Source organism: Aythya marila (assembly GCF_965140915.1).
Source record: "Aythya marila genome assembly, chromosome: 1".
In the NCBI taxonomy this organism is placed as follows: Eukaryota; Metazoa; Chordata; class Aves; order Anseriformes; family Anatidae; genus Aythya; species Aythya marila.
Window position 1 is genome coordinate 22,397,096 of NC_139042.1, and position 13,603 is coordinate 22,410,698.

Consider the following 13,603-nt stretch of genomic DNA (forward strand, 5'->3'; position numbering starts at 1 on the left):
GCTGCATAATGGGAATTTGACCAAACCATGCACGCCATAACTGGATTTGGAGGTATGAGGATTTTATAACCAGAATCAGTCAAGGAGACAACACACACAGCTCAAAGTAACCTTTTGGTTACAGTCAGCTACAGTTTGAGCAGAATTTAAGTTCAACAACAACAAAAAAAGTGAATGTGAAGAAATCATTCCAAAATGTCCCCAAAAATAAATTGGACATTTCATGGGAAATGCTATTAACTGGAGGCAATCAAAACAACGATAATAGCCAGCAGCACACGGCCATGGACAAGGGCTAGCTCTACATGCTAATTTTCAGGAGAGAAAAGTGAAGCTATCCGAGCCAACTTCATTATTTCTGAGAGGAACGCTCACTCATCTGAATGCAGTATCAGGGAGACGGATTGACAAAAATAATAACCAAAGGAGGCAGGCAGGCAATTCACCAGTAAAAGGCAGTATTCAAACTTCCCGTAACACCCCACTGATCTTTGCACTACATGCTGGAGTAAGCACGGATGTGTATATTGAAGCCTGCCACAAATCAAGGGATTAAGTTGTTGGTTTTGTACTTTCTTCCCTAGACACAGTTTAAAGGGGTATAGTATATGGACTATAATCCCTGTACTTAATCACAGAAAGGTTTGGGTTGGAAGGGACCTTAAAGCCCACCCAGTCCCACCCCAATGCTATGGGCAGGGACACCTCCCACCACACCAGGTTGCCCAAAGCCCCATCCAGCCTGGCCTTGAGCACCTCCAGGGATGGGGCATCCACAGCTTCTCTGGGCAGCCTGTGCCAGGGCCTCACCACCCTCGGAGGGAAGAATTTCTTCCTTATACCTAATCTAAATCTCAAGAACCTCCAAGTACTTCTCACAGGGCTGCTCTCAGTGAGTTCTTCACCCCATCTGCATTCATGGCCGGGACTGTCCTGACCCAGGTGCAGCTTCACCTGACAGCCAGGACTTTTCAGATCTGACAGGGAGAGGCTTGGCAACTCCACCAGCCAGCTCCCTCAGGACCCTGGGATGCACAGCATCAGGCCCCATGGGCTTTTACACATTTAATGTATCCTTATATACAATAAACCATGTTAATACAACAGGTATTGCAAGAGGAAACTGAATTTTAATTTCTATTTTAAAGTTATTCAAACTTTAAACAAACACGTTGGTTAATCATTATTGCAGAACTCCTAAACCTTGCTCTTCCCCCTACTCCTACTCCCCCACAGGAATAATGCAGGACAGCAACAGCAATTAAGGATCACTTCAAAATTAGTGTCTTTTTGTGAGAATACACAACTAACTAACCAATTTACAGAATTCTTCGGAAAAATCTTTAATCTCCATTTATTGAAAAAGGGAAGTGAGGGGACCACCCCTTAGTTCCCTCCACGAGCATGAAGATTCCTGCCGTGATAGTTCTCCTTGAAAACTAATCAATCTCCATGCAAAACCTAATAAGATTTGCTACTCTTCAAGCTTCAAAAAACAAAGGATAGTGACAACCAAGTGCAAATCTGTTCCAAACCAGACTATAGCAAAAAGAAAAAAGCCAGAAAACGATCTTCTGAATCCAATTCTGTTTCCTGTTGTATTTTCTCTCACAGTACCTGTTGCATTACATGGTTTTGACGCAGCTCACTGTACTGTACATAACACACTGTGACTAAACACGGAGATTACAGCTGATATAGGTGCTACAGCTTGAAAATTCGAAGAAAAATACCTCACTTCCTAATGACAAATAAACAGTGAGGTGGTCCCCTGGAAGTCCAGGCGAATATCATTCCCAGAAACAAGCACTAAGTTATTAATAAGACCAATGAATCAACGAAAACCATCCCTAAGACTATCAGGACCTACACCCCAGTAACAACGCCAGCAACAGGAGACAAGTTTGCAGTTTATCACTGTGAAGTCCTTCGGGGATTCTGCCGACTCCTCCTCGTGTGATCCCGCATCTCGGACAGCCTGCACCTACTAAATTTTTCAAGCCTTGGGAGCGAGCATCAAAAATAAAATGGAAAAAGTCTTCAGTATTTTTAAGACAGGACAGAGGTGAAGAGCTGCACCTTGAATTAGAGACGCATTACAGCTCACTCGTGTGGAAATACCATAAAATTAAATTTTTATTATTAGCCACTGATTCCTAGTTTCTCTGGGCTGTGTATCGTGGCAGTCAGCCAAAGTTTTGTCATTCCAAAGCACTATCTAAATCACTGAGCTGTGATAATTTAAGACAAGAGATAGAGCATTACATATATATATTTTTTTCTCTCTGATGCAAAAGATGGTTTAAATTTTATTCAAAATGGATGTTTCACTGACTATACATCTTGTTTATTCTTGCAAAAGCAATCACCTTAGATATGAATGAGAACACAACCTTTTCTAATTGTTTTCATCCTAAAATAGCCCAGAGAAAACACTGAATCATGTGGTAAGAGATGAAGGATTGCGATGCTGGTGCCAATTTATTCAGAATAAAACTCTTCAGGAGCAAACAGCTTGACCTTGACCTATGTCTGCACTTTTCAGCTCAGAGTGATGACCGCTCTATACCTTCGATTTTTCCCTCCTCAAGGAATTACCCTTAACCTTCAGCAAAAAGGTAAAACACGGTTATATAAAGCTTAAATATTGTTGTTCCATTTAAACATGGTGGCAAAACTTCATCCCCAAGCTACGCCTGCTGAAGTCAACTGACTGAAATTAATGGCAGATAACGCAAATCAGGTTTGATCCAGTTATTTATTGTGTTAAATACTAAAAAGCACAGCTTATCCACCTTGCTGTTACTGCCCTCCCGACCAGCTGGCAGCCTAGTAGTAATTCTTTGCCTGTTTCCATCACGGAGAGCACTTGCTAGTCCAGACTATCTACTAATGACTGGCCAGTTAAAGCTGCCCTCGCATTTTGGCCTCCTCCTCCAGTATCATTAAGCCTTCTGTGGAGTAAGAACCGCACAGTTCACCAGCTGTAAACTTATTGCTCAACGTCCTTGGTAGATGCAGTTCCAGATGCAGTACCTCGGTGTGGCTCTGGGGAGCTCTGCCCACCACGGCGGCCAAGGACATCCAAAGGGAACTGGATCCGCCTTGGCCAGGTGCTGTGAAGTCGCAGTAGGTCTAAACCAACCTTTTTCCATCTGGGAGAAAACTTTTCACCCAAAGATTGTTAGAGTTCAAAGAGGGAAATAAAGTAATAATATTAATAATAAAAGCCTTTTAGAGCACACATTTAATATGTCCTTAATATCTTCTTCCTTCCTTTGTCTTTTTAACCAGAGTCTACGCAAAAAGCATCACATCACACACACAAAAAAAAAACTTGATTCCAGCCCTCCAGGAAAAAAATATCTATAAAACCCACTAAATTCAAGAACCGACTAATATCCAGGCATCTTCTAAGCACAAGTGTCATTGTGGTCTAGGATCTCACTAAACCCTTCGCATGAGGGGAAAATAGCGATGCCTTCTTGAAGACATTACAGTCTTAATTGGAAGCGATTATAAGCAACACCAGTCAGGGCTCTTTGTTCTTCCTGCATCAACAACTACATTATAACGAGCCATCTGCTCTGTGTCAAAGCAGTGAGTAAGGTTGGTTTCTGCGAATCTGGGGCAACATGTGTTCTAGCTTGCATCTTAATTACGGCTTGCAAAACCCTATATATGGACAACTACACAGGCATGTTATTGAGAGCTCCCCAAAGTATCTGTGCCTCTTAAAAAATATAGTATTGCTTCCCTGAACTAATTGGTTTGAATCTAAATACACAAGCACCAGGAGAATTTAATAGGCTTCTTTCCTCACACACTATGAGAATAAAATCACTTCAGACCCAAGTCGTATTACAAACCCTTAACCCTCCCCTCCATGTTTCTGTGGTCAATACCACCAGCAGATGCTACTCACCAGATGAGGACTGGTTGCAAAACAGCCAGCGCTCACCTACGCCAGAAGAACATTTCCTGGCCTCTTGCCATGGCAGGTCACTTGGCCTCCACAGCTTCCCTGAGGTATGGAGATGATCCGTCTCTCTCTCTTGTTTCTCATGTACTGATTGTCAGCTTTTTAGGACAGTTCTTGTTTTGCTTTACACATAACACTTCTAAGCTATAGCTCATTTACAGAGCAAATGTTTTGAAATTAAGGGTGTTTCATTAATAGTTCCACAAACCCTATGGTGGGTTTCCAAAGAGGCATGACTGTCTGGCAAGATAGAATCAATAATGGACCACGTTATGAAAAACCTCACTGCTTATGACTAACAATAGTTAATGGAGAATTACTGCCCCAGACAGTTACTAAACTTTCGTAATTATCTGAAATAAAACATGACTTTGATGTTACAAGAGAGAGCACACACACACCCCCAAAACCAAACAAGCCAAAATGTCTTTTCTTACTGGGACTCTGCGCGGAGCTGTGGACAGATGAGTGTTTTGGCTATGGTGACTAATCCTTAACAAAACCAATCCTTAACAAAAAGGGTTCAGAAAAAAAATCTGTACTTGTCATTACAGCAAAGAAAGGTGCCATGTCGTCACTGACGCTGTCACAACCTTATGAAGGTTGCTTCAGCTACGTGTTGGGCGAGAAAAGGCTTAGCAAGCTCTCTGCCAGGAGATGCACCACCCTTTAGCATGAATCTTTCAGGGCAACAAGCACGTAGGTATTATCGACTGAATGACAGCGCTGTGTACACAACCTGATGTTAACACTCACGCAGCTCAAAAGTTTCTAGTTATCAGCGAAGGGATTTTCTTGCTATTTACTAAGCCGTAATTACAGCCCAGTAGCAGAATTGTTGATGTAACTATTTCTTACAAACTTTCAAGAACATCCTCACGGGACAGCACAGAAAATCCAGCTGCTCTACGCGAAGAGAAGGCAAGTCCACGCAGTCAGAACTATTTCATTCTTCCCAGTAGTTTGGGAGACAAATCCTTACACAAAGCTGAAAGGAGGATGTGGCATTTAGAAGAAAAGTGCGTTTGTCACACAAAACAGCTATCAAGACCACTATTGTCTTAAGCTACCCTCGGCCTGGGCAACTATTCAGCTGAAGAGTCAATCCGCATCAACCTGCGACTAGTGATACTGTCACGTAGTGGTGCCAGCGCCAACCGTGCCATCATCTGCTTTTCAGATCAACATCCTCGCTCATAAATTAGTTTTCAAATAACATAATGAATTCTCATGTGCATATAACTGTATTTCATTGATTACCTCAACAGGCAAGACTGTTTACTTAAATAAACAGCCTCTCAAATTATACAAAGTAAGCGTTGCATGAATACTGTGCAGCATTTATATTACAAGCCAAGGATTTGTATGCTGGATGAGCCTACGCTGTGCCAGATACTGTCTGGAATCTGAACATCCCCACATTACAACCCTGAGCACCACCTGGCACAGTTCAGTTCTTAGTCTAGTAACTGTAACCAGTGCGCAACAATTCATTTTGTTAACTGAAGACACCAAGAGAAAGTTTGAAACCACTACAAAAAAAAGTAAGAACTAAACAAGGCAGCCCAAAGAAGAAAGACAAATTAAACCAGAAGATGTGGAACAAGATGACAGGCTACAGAAACCTGTGGAGCCTGGAAAGCGTCTCCCTCAAAGAACAAAACCAAGAGGAAACCAACAGAAACAGCTCCAGTCTGCGAAGACCACAGGAGTGCGGGAATCACAGCAAACAGAAGAAAATGAAGTACAACGGTGGTGAACATGGCCTGAGACTGATGGCAGGCAGCTGTAAGGTTTGTAAAGTTTAGTGAAGCCTACAAGGCTTTAAATCACAGAATCATCTAGGCTGGAAGAGACCTCCAAGATCACGGAGTCCAATCTCTGAACTAGCACTAACCAGTCCTCCACTAAACCATATCCCTAAGCTCTACATCTAAACGTCTTTTAAAGACCTCCAGGGATGGTGACTCCACCACTTCCCTGGGCAGCCCATTCCAATGTCTAACAACCCTTTTGGTAAAGAAGTTCTTCCTAAAATCCAACCTAAAACACCCCTGGTGCAACTTTAGCCCATTCCCCCTCGTCCTACCACTGGGCACATGGGTGAATAGACCAAATCATGGCCAATTGGTTATTAAATAAATAAAAGGTACCAATCATCTCAGCATCTAGAGTTGCAGACCTGTTAGAGAAATATCAGTTAAAGATACACAAGATACCACGTCCCTAATAAAAGCTACCCTAAAATGCCCCTGTGCCAAAGGTTTTTTTTTTAAAACTTTAACAAACATCCAAGATTATACTCTATCCTTACAAAAAGGAGTTTCATGTTTTAAGAACTGCAGCAGAGAACTGCAGAGATGGCAAGCGCAGCTTGTTTTCAAAACCCATGGTATCTCGGATCTTCCCACTGCACGCCTCAGAGGTAGGATTAAGAAGTTTAATTAGCTATTCAGGCAAGTCCTGAAGCAGCTGATCACCTTCACCTTCCTCCCCAAGTGCGTCAGTGAAGTCATCAGGGTGCTATTTGCACTCTGAAGGAGAGACCATTACTGTGATTACCTGCAAATTCTCAAATCACAAAAGCCTCGGTGTCATGTTCTCGAAACCAGATGGGAAAGGACCGCATGTGTGCTCCTGTGTTAAACAGCACCAAGCTCACCGCCTTCACCCATCCAAATTCTGGAACTGAGAACTCTTCCTTAAGGCTTCCTCCATAATCCATCTCCCTTTCTTTAGATGTGCAGAGAAAGGCATCGTCCATAGTTAGTAATATTACATTAAGGAATGTAAGGACTTCATTTCATTACTTACATTGCACTTACACGACCTACAGTGGGGTAAGTAGCAGACAGAACAGAACAACGTGCTCAGTATCGGAACAAGAACAGGCCTCTGGAAAGTCTTTTATAAAAAGCAAAGCAAGAGATGATCTGAAACTTCAAAACAGGAATTGAACACAGGTGCTTGTAAGAAAATAGATTAAGTAGTGGAAAAGTGACTAGTTCGAGCACTTTTTTTTTTTTTAAGCGTTACCTGGAATCGATATATTTAGTCATCAGACTGCAGATCCATTACAGAAAAATAATTCACGTTCAACATCCCTATGAAAAATTTAGGCACGCTACCTCTAGAACTGAGCTTTATTAATAATGTGATTCTCCCTACAATATTACTAATTTGCAGTGTCCTAAAAGCAAAAGAAAGCCGAGACAGTTCTTCAGTCCTACCTTCTAGCTTGCTTGTCAGTTCAGACTTCTGAGGCTGCTGCTGTGCCTCCTTTGCAAATTATACCTCTACCTTTCCTCATTAAAGGCTCTGCAAACTAATATTAAAAATACATAGAAATAAAAAGGGAATGGTCATACACTATCAAACACTTCATAATTCTTAATTACAATATTACTTCTACCTCAGGAAGAAAACTCCCTGCTGATGAAACCAACTTGCAGGTGGATCTCTGTACCATGTATCTCACCATACAGCAAAACAAGTCAACCCGACCACATCTCCCCTGAGTCTGAAAGTTTCCACAAATTTTTGTTTTGCCAGGCCTAAATTTTTAATGCAGATTTTAAAATTAGAGTGAAACAGTATATAGAAGAGTACCGCATCAGTTTGTGATGTAGAAATGAAGCTGAAGAAACAAAACTGGTGACAATACGATCAGAAGTTTAGAGCTTTTCCTTCCTCTTTACATTAAGCTGAAGAAATACAAAATACCATCGAAGGTCAACCCAAGAACCTACCACAGCCAGTCTGATTTTAACACAACCCTGCTCTGGACACCTCAGAGGAAGGAATAAATCCTGGACAGGCTGTCTCAGTTCCACACTATCACAACTGGAGGATGTTTTCCTGCCATTAATGACTATTTTTTTTGCTCTTGAAAATTAACAGCCCTGTTTGACACTGACGTGACAATCATTTGCACAACGATTCTTATTAAATTACATCTTTTGCCTCATTATAACAAGCCAGTAAGTTCTACCAACTACTTCAAACTTGACATCTTCTCAAACTTCCCTTGTACGGCGAAGCACTGTAGGATTAAAAAGCTCTTAGAGGTTAACTCCTACAGCACTTTCCCATCATTTTTCTTACCTCTAATGAAGGATTAAGCTTTTTTTTAAAATGTCCGCTAAGGTAATAATTCAGCATGTGGCCAACTCACGTTTGACCTATTTTAAAAGACTGCATTTAGTCAAGAAAGCGTCATTTTACCCCCCAAAAAAACAGTATTTTCACCCTTGCATATATATATACACACATCTAAATTTCATGCTTATTCTTGAATTTATTGGCTAATAATTTGTAGAAAATAATGTGCTCTGAGTAGTTAGCGTTCAACAGTAAATGTAATTCACAATGAAATATTTCCATTAGAGACAAAGTTGAAATCAAAGCGCACAGTCTAAGCTGCAGGAGTTTTTGAAAGAACCCAACTTTGATCTTTAATAAAATCCTCATAATCAATACAGCAAAACATAGGGAAGGGGGGAGGGAGGGCAGGAACAAACACGTTTATTCAGGACTGTCCAAATTGCAACACAAAACCAAATGTCTCTTGCCTACTAATTATTCCTTTTGTGGTTTGGTAACAGCACTTTCACAGAGGGATGGTACTTGCGGTAAGCTAAATGAGTAGCAGGACATAAATCAAAAGAGTATTTTAGCCTGCTTCTTCCTTCAGAGAGAGAGCAGACGCTCCTCAGCTGAAGGCTTCCAAAGTCTCCAAACAAAAATACAACGGTGATTAATCCTCCCCTGTTATTACGGGTTGTTTCATCAAGGAAGGAAGCGTAACTGACATCACGAACCGCAGAAGAGACACAGCCAGAGTGATTTTTAGTTCTTTTCCCCTCCTCAATCAACCAGCCAAACCAGGGATGGGTACGACTGCAGACAGCACTTCCACCAAAAACACCCGCGGCTTTCATGCGACTTCTCACCTGCACAGAAGCCAGTGGCAGATAAATGCTATGAGGTACAAACGGGGAGAAAACATCATCCTATAAGCAAGGCAGCAAGATGAATAGGCTTAGTTGGACATACCACCCCTAGAAATGGGTACAGAAGGATGCTCTTACAGCTTGCGACCAAGAGAACAACCTTCGGTTACTCAATGGTACTTCAAGAACCTGGACATATCTCTGCGCTGGCCTTTTATTCACTTCTTCCTATGTCAGAGCACGCTTTGTTACTAGCCCAAACGCTTTGTTTTTTCCCTTTGCACACATCCAACATGAAAGCAGCACCAAAGGCAGAACAAATATTTAATTTCTTGAAATAACACGGCTTTCCTCCATAAAGGCAGGCATGAAGTTTGTGAACTATAAATAATTAATAGCTTTTCACAGGTCAGATCTTTTTATGTACAATAAAGGGGTAGCAGAGTTACTCTATTTTTATTTTATCTTATTTTTTTTTTTACTGTCACAATGATATCAGCTGCTCTTGAAGCAGTATTACTATATTTGCAGGGTTGTATTCAATGCTGACATGACCAGAACCACATTTTTAGGCAGGACAGACCCAGATTCGCCACATTACTAATATATAATATTACCAGGAAAGTGCTGGTTCACCTGACCAAGGCTTCCCTTTGAAGCCTTCTGCCACTGACCACACAATGCTCAGACTCCCACCTCTGAAGCTGAGATTTCCTATGCTGGCTCCCACTTTAGATAGCACTGGCTTTGGTTGTCAAAAGCAGGACCCAGAACGAAATGACCACTTCTGAGAGCAGTGAAAATACAGGCAGAAAGGAGGCACACTTCTGTGTATTTTAACCAAAAAGGCTCATTTTTATCAAGTTTAAATAACTGTATCAAGCCAAAGAGAAAAACAGAAGGTCTAATGGTAAGGCTTGAGTGATGTACCACGTGTGCAACATTCAGAGGTTATAGATGCTCAGCCACCTCCCAATCCGAGAGGAAAATTCATCTATTTCCAATTATCTTGGCAGCCACATTAGCCCAAGCTTAACACATCATTCAGTCCCTCCTGGAGATGCTGGATCTTCAAGGGAAGCTTCACGAGTTGCTCCTTGCGGATGGCATTTCTGCTGATAGGTTCCCGATAATTAATTTGCCGGGCAAGGCTGCTGCCTGCAGATCAGGTTTATTCCCTCCTTCAGCTCGCCGTGAATTAGATGCACACGACACAAAGAAGGAAAACCAACTGAAGGAATCAACCAGCCACCCACAGCAACAGGGCGATGAATGCCACGCCGGGGAAATCTCGGTTTGAGCTTTCCACATGGCATTCAGGTTCCCTCGTGAATCACCCTATGCCATTAGCTGCGTTTCTCCCCAGGTGGGTACGTTCACACTTTTTGGGAGCAGAAAGCACAGAGCGCTAGAGAACGCATCACATCACCTCCCCTGTACGACTGTGACTTGTCAGGAAGCCAGAAACTAATTTATTTCTGAAAGGTGAGCAAGAACTGCTAATAAAGCACTCGGATGACTCCACTTCATCCCTTGTCTTCTCTCAACCGCTGTGGTCCTGGGTGCTCTCTGCCCTCCCCGCCTCTTACAACACTTCAGCCTCTTTATCGCTGCTCTTATCTATTTGCTTACTTTTTCCTCTTTTAGCAGCGTTTTCTGCTTACCAACACCCAGCCCTGGGTGACTCATTTATGTTCATGTATCTACCTGACATTATCCATCAATTTAGTCTCCTACGTACCTGAATACTCGTTCCACCTGCCGCTAGCTTGGTCCAAACACAACCCAAAGCAGGCTTGTATTTTATTTCAAACTCTTGCCCTCTCCGTTCTCCCAGTGCTGTGAGTACCTGCTAACCCTATTTTCATCTTTCATGTCCATTTTGCAATTTTCAGGTTGCCTTGAGTATCTAACCCCTCATGAACAGACACTGTGCAACTCCTCGTTACCAACCTATTATTGCGGTCACAGAGTATCACCTACGTGCTGTCAAATTTCTTGCAAATATCACAGAAAAATTCAGGATGGAAAACGTTAACCTTGCAGCTGGCGTACACAGGACTCTTTCTGAAAAGCACAGGCAGCACGGGATAAAGGCCAAACCTTCTCACTGGATCATGAGGTGCATATGCAGGAGCAGCTGCCACTGAAAGCCAAACAACGAAGTTGAGCAACCTTTTTTTTCCCCCCCATGAACTAGGAAAGAAAGTGACACTGAGGGACAGCATTACGTTTGTGTCTTTGCTGACTGGTTTGGAAGCATGCAAGAGGGGCCAGAGGAAAGGATGCTGCAGTGACTGGAAGATGAGATGAGGGGAATTCAGCTGGAGGAACAAGTAAAGAGAACGTAAATTGCATGTAAAGAGAATAATCCAGGAGAAAAACCTGGACTAGAGAGGGTTTTGTACAGAGCAGGCCTCAGATTGTTGTGCCTGTGGGTGAGGAGGAGCTGAGTGAAGCCATAGCAGGAGAGATGGAGCAGAGCTGTGTGCGCAAGCACAGCTGAGCAAAGCACCCAGCACAGCGTTGGGAAATCTCCCCAAGAAAGCTGGGAGTGAAAAGGAGTTCACGAGTCAAAGGAGGACGCAATAGAGATGCTGCAGGAGGAACAGGAAAACAATGTTAGAGCATCCCTGAAGGACAGGCTACCTCAGGGCCATTATCATCCCACAGCTGTCATTTATTGCCATGTCTGGTCCCGAATCTACAACCAACAGTGAAACAGACCCCTCAGCTCATTGACAGGTTAGTAACAAGCGTGTTACTCAGCGAGTGCTGGACAAAAGTAAAAGCAGTTGTCATAGAGGATATTTCTCTCAATCTGGGCACAAGGAGGAGGTCTTCCAGATCCAATCTCACATCGACCAGTTCACTCTAACCCCTCTCGGTTCTGCATTTATGTTCTCTGTATCACATTTTCTCCTTGAAATATTATCGTGCGGTTTTGAATTTTACCTCAACCTAGATTTAGCTGGCGATTATTTCAAGGTAGCTTCCCAACAACAAAGCAGTCCTTCAGCTTCAGAACTGGGCAGGTTTATCAAGCATCTTGCCTTTCCAGCGCGTTGTGCTGGCCAGCCAACAGAGCTGAAACATGCACCTCACTGAAGTCACACCGGGTGGTTTGGTTCATCACGGAGCAGCAAAAGGAGGAAACTCCTTCACTGACTTCTGGCAAGGTAATTTCCCAAGCAAGGAACACAACAGACGAAAAGAAACTTGAACACAAAAAGGGGTTGCAAATTTAGGAAAAGGATAGATTTTATATGGAAGATGAATGCAAGAACAAGCTGGGCGCTATTCCAGACGCATACCAGTGCCAAGTCAAGGGGCCCTCGGGCAGGCCAACTGCACCTCTAGCTCGGTGCGTTCACAAATTTGACAAGCGAGCCTCTGCTTCCTCTTCTAGGTCACCAATAAAGATATTAAATGAGCCAGGTCCTACAGCAGAGCCCCACGATGGACCAGCCTCGTGCTTAGCACAGCTGGAACCTGCAAAAAGCCCCGATGAAGCAAGCTCTGAAAAGGGAAGCTTCAGCACTTCGGCGAGGGGCACAGCACAATTTCCAGCTGGCGCTGTGGTAATCTACAGAATCTCCACCATTATCTGAGAAAAAAACAAACAACATACATCTGTTTCTCGACCAACACATGGCTGCCTTCATTACACCTGAATTCAGGCAGCTCTTCCCACAGCTGGACCGTGGAGTTTAGGACTCTAAGGCCAGGCAAAAGTACAAGGAAGAAAAGCATGTCTTATCAGAAGATCTGCAACAGCTGGTATATAAAACCACTCAAAAAAAAAAAAATGATTCTTTTACTCAGTCATCCCTTGGCAATGGAAATTAATAAGTTCAATAAACCATCCCCTGGATCCATTTACAAAGAGAAAGACATTGCAGGGAATAGATACCTGTTCAGAAAATCATCTGGGGTTTCAAGTTTTTGTTGTTGCTGTTTTGCTTTTGTGTGTTTTAAATCATTTTGCTCCTGTGACTAATAAGATAACTAAAAGGTCAGTCTACAAACTCATTAAATCAGCATCATCTTTCCCCCTCATAGTTTATATTTATAAAAAAATATAATACTGTTTTCATTAAAACGTGGATCTTCTGAAACTTTACTTCCCCAGAATACTACCCAAACCCTTTATTGAGCCTATAAAGCTTTACAGTTGGTCTGGGTGTTTTATGCTGTAATTTTAATTTTATTTCCAGTGCTGAAATTCCACCTTTGAGCAATAAGCATGGATAATTTTTTCGGTAAATCTGCAAGGATTGAAAAAGACAGTTATAAGCAGTCGTAAACATTCCCTTAACACGGAAGCACTACAAGGCATGCTTTTCTTCATTCACTCATTGCACGCTTACACTTCGTACTAGAAGAGAAAAGCAAAAGGGCTGCACACAAGCAGTTATAAACTGAAGAATATCACCTAAAATGCTACCAAATCACGGAAAATACTGGTCAGTAATTTCAGAACCTGCTGCAAGGATGACCCTGCTTGTGAACATGCACATGTAGGCACTGTACATTTCATGTGGTGCTGTTTTTATGTGAGAAGCACAGGTCTCTGCGCCTGGGCTTGCAGGGTGAAGCTAGAGAACGGCAGTTTTATTTCACCATGCTTCAGAAAACTGAAGTGGTTTTGATAAAAACAAAGCCAGGG

At 42.5% G+C, this 13,603-nt stretch overlaps 1 protein-coding gene across 1 annotated transcript in view; it reads right to left on the minus strand.

The window, feature by feature from the left end:
- The window catches only part of UBL3 (ubiquitin like 3), a 53,200-nt gene that overhangs the window by 20,134 nt on the left and 19,463 nt on the right, over positions 1-13,603 (minus strand). The gene's annotated exons all lie outside the window — the stretch shown is intronic.